At 41.2% G+C, this 3,972-nt stretch overlaps 1 protein-coding gene across 1 annotated transcript in view; it reads right to left on the bottom strand.

Annotated features, from left to right (window-relative positions):
• The window catches only part of rusc1 (RUN and SH3 domain containing 1), a 33,859-nt gene that overhangs the window by 14,677 nt on the left and 15,210 nt on the right, over nt 1–3,972 (bottom strand). Inside the window, exon 2 of the mRNA XM_083761980.1 lies at nt 1,812–1,940. The gene's annotated coding sequence lies outside the window, so the exon portion shown is untranslated. The remainder of the gene's footprint in view (nt 1–1,811; nt 1,941–3,972) is intronic.

The following is a 3,972-nucleotide window of genomic DNA, read 5'->3' on the forward strand; positions in this document are numbered from 1 at the left end:
CAAGTACAATTTTGAGGGTACCGTAATTTCCGGGACTATAAGGGCCGATTCATACTCCTATTTTACCGCTGTAGTGCCGAAATGATTTCGGCTCGTCAGAAATTCTCAGTAGCACCGAAGAGCCGACTACCCGCCCCCCCCCCGAACATCAAATGACGTCACATTGTAGGCTCTACAGAGCCGAACCGGCTCTAAAGTAGGAGTATGAATCGCGCCTAAGGACTAGAAAGAAATAGCGAATTTATTTCCCATGCTTTGAACCCTGCAGCCTATAGAGTTTTGCAGTCCCGCCCCCTTTCATGACGACGCCAGGCCCAGGAAATAGTTCCCAATGCATTTTCTTTAGACATTTCAAAACGTATTTATTGAAAGACCTTTAAAGCGTAATTACAAAGAAGAAAAACAACAACAAAAAGTGTTGTAACCTGGCCGTTTTCTTCTTCTTTCTAATTATTTGTTCAGCCCGAAAAATTGTGTTTTGTTGTCATGATTTGTCACGACAAGAGTTGTCTTTGTCCGCGGCGTAAACGTCTTTAAATAAATACTTTCTGAAATGTCTATGAGGAAAATGAACGGGGATTTATTTTCCGGTCTCTCGAGGAGGCGGGACTGCGACGCTCTATACAACGGTGCGGCTAATCTATGGGTTTTTACAGCTAACTGCAAAAGGGGGACCTTCTAAATCTATCTCTATATTATTACTAGGGCTGTCCCCGACTAAGGATTTGTATAGTCGACTGATAGATGAATAAATTTGCTGTTAGTCGACTAATAGTCGACTGAGCAAAAAAAAAAAGAAAAAACAGCAGGTGAGATTGAGATTGAGATTCTGGAGTCTATCAGGCCAGCGCACTGTGCGATTCAAGTCACAGGCAGTGGCACATTGCCACACAGGCAGAGACACTCCACATGCACATTGGAGATTTGAACAGTCAGAATGTTCAAATGTGTTTATGTCCCCCACAGACCTAGTGGAATAATACAATATTTTTGTATATTTTTGTAAATATTGTATTTTTATATACAATTTTTTTTTTTTTATGAACATCGACTAAGAGGTGGTCAGTCGACTGAGACCCGTTCCGATCGATTAGTCGACTATTCGACTAATCGAGGTCAGCCCTAATTATTACATTAAAACACCTGCGGCTTATAGTCCAGTGCGGCTTGTGTTTGTACATTGTACACATTTGTTTTTTTCCCTACATTTTGCTGGTGCGGCTTATATTCAGGTGCGCTTTATAGTCTGGAAATGACGGTATTTGTACCTTACTTGAACATTTCCAAATTTCCAATATTTTAATTCCAACTCCACTACATTTCAGAGTCAAACATATTTTGACTCCATCCACTACAATGATTTGAAAACTTTAGTTACTAGTGACTTTGTAGATTTTCATTTTGATTAGAAAAATCACACCAGTGTGAACCAAGTGGTGCAACTCCCGTCTATTGGTTCTCTGTATCGTTCCAATTTGTATCGTTCCAATTTCTTCTCTGTATCGTTCCAATTTCTTCTCTGTATCGTTTGCGTCCAGCAGGTGGCAGCCATGTCACATACTTCTCTCGTTCCAATTTCACGCATGCGCACACCACTCGTGCTCACACAGGTACACAGTTACATCACAAACAGGTACACAGCTACACGGACATTGCATGCTGGATGTAGAAGTGGTTGCACCACTTAAAAACTACATTACCCACTTCAGCCCTATTATATACATTTCGGCCATTTAAAAATAGCTGATCTACAAGATCACAATGCATTGCTTCAATCGATTACTTTTGACACCATGACGTTCCTACAGTACCTTTCTTGTCCTGCAGAGGGCAGTGAAGTGAAGACATCGGACCTCTGGCGGGAACGTGCACGTCTTCATCGCCCATCCAGGAAGTCCCTCCCCTCTGCGTGGAGCCGGCGAATGAGACGCTACGGACAGCTGTGATTGACAGCGAGACAGGAGTTAACACACATATAGGCAGCGTATAGCATTCACACTTAGGGCTGTATTTTGCGTGTCTTAAAGGTATATTCAGTGATTTCACTTAATTCAAATATCACTTATTTTTTTTGTTTTGTTGTGATAATCCTCTCTACTATAGAGTGCTGACCATATAAGGAGTTCCTCCCTGTCCCCAGTTAACCCCTGGGGGGGGTCAAAAAAACCTTAGGTTTCGTTTTTGGCTCTCTATCCTGATTGGATGAAAGGCTTTGCCACCTTGCCAAAAACTAAACCTAAGGTTTTTTTGAGTGAAATCACTGAATATACCTTTAAGTACCAGGTCTTATTCCCTAACTTGAGTAAACTAAAGACCTGGAGGCGTGATCAATGCCATATATTGGCTATTCTGAGTGGCCAAAGAGCATTGATCACGCCTCCAGGTCTTTAGTTTACTCAAGTTATAGGTAATAAGACCTGGTACTTAAGACACGCAAAATACAGCCCATAGAATTGAATGTCTACGTCTACGCAGACAGCAATACACACAACTAAATATTGGTGATATTAGTTGTATTTTAACCGTATATAATAGTAAGAATCACACTAAGCAATGGAAGGCAGGGATTATTAGCGCATGGTGAGCAGCTAGCGGTCATCAGCATGTCTGTGGCAAGACTCTTATTTTGTAATATGCGACGGAATACGCGACTCTCATTCTTCAGCTGATTTGGAAACAATGCACAAAAAACGAATTTGTGTGGCGTGACAATTAAGTTGATTCTGAATTAAACCCAATTACTGAAATCCCTCCAAACTGCCTTTCAGCGTTGCTTGCATACTTGCTGTATTGCTTGCATTTTGATTATATAATATTCATTCCATCGGTCAATTAAAAGAAAGAAAAACATTGAATGAATAGTCTTGGAGAGGCATCTCTCCAAAATCTAGGACTCTGATTTAATGAATACAGAAAAGCAGCCATACTATCATTTTATTTAGTTGGTGGTGGCTCAGGGGTAGAGTGCCTGAATGGTAACCGTGAGGTTGCCAGTCGAACCCGGGCTCCCCCAGAGTTACTGTCGAAGTGTCCTTGAGCAAGACTCTGAACCCTAATTGCTCCTGATGTGCTAGTTGGTGCCTTGCATGGTTTCCCGCTGCCATCGGTGTATGAATGTTTGTGTGAATGGGTGAATGTAATGCACAATCTATGTAAAGCGCCTTGGATAAAGGCGCTATATAAATGCACCATTTACGATTTACCATTTACCATTTGATAATGTGCATGCGTGCGTGAGCACATTCCCCTCAGCCGCCAGGCTGCTAAAGGCCTCTGGTTTCCCTCCCAACCCCCGGCGTCTAGGTAGTGTCACCGGTACTATGTTCCATAACTCTATGTTCCATAACTCTGCACTTTATATTTATACTTCTTACACGGTGTTGTATTTGTGTGTTCGTATTTATTTGTTATATAAAAATATGAATCAATGCACACACGCAAAATGTCAAAACAAATCCCTATGTGTTTTACACAAATAAAGGAATGTGAATGTGAAATCTGAATGCGTGGCATACAGTAGAGTAGACACTATGGCATGTTAGTCCAGTAGAGTCCATACAGTAGAGTAGACACTACGGCATGTTAGGAGTCATACAGTAGAGTAGGACACTATGGCATGTTAGGAGTCCACACTAAGGCTAAGTCTGCGTGTTCTCTGCTCATGTTATTGAGCGCAGCCAGATAGTTATCCCATGAATCTCCGAATGCTAGTATATATTCAGGAACTAAATACTAGATATTCCACTGTTACTTTCTTAGCTTACGCATGTTCATGATAAATGTTTATATGTGATGTATTCCCATGCTTTTGTTCTTGCTTAAATGTAAGTCGCTCTGGATTAAGAGCGTCTGCTAAATGCCTAAATTGTAAATTGTAACTATACACCTCCCCCCAAATCCGAGTAAGAGGAAGCTGCCATTTCCTTTCACGAAATTATATACGGTATAAAATAAATGTGGATAAATGTGTGC

This window comes from Protomyctophum parallelum (assembly GCF_964188405.1).
Source record: "Protomyctophum parallelum genome assembly, chromosome: 3".
NCBI lineage: Eukaryota > Metazoa > Chordata > Actinopteri > Myctophiformes > Myctophidae > Protomyctophum > Protomyctophum parallelum.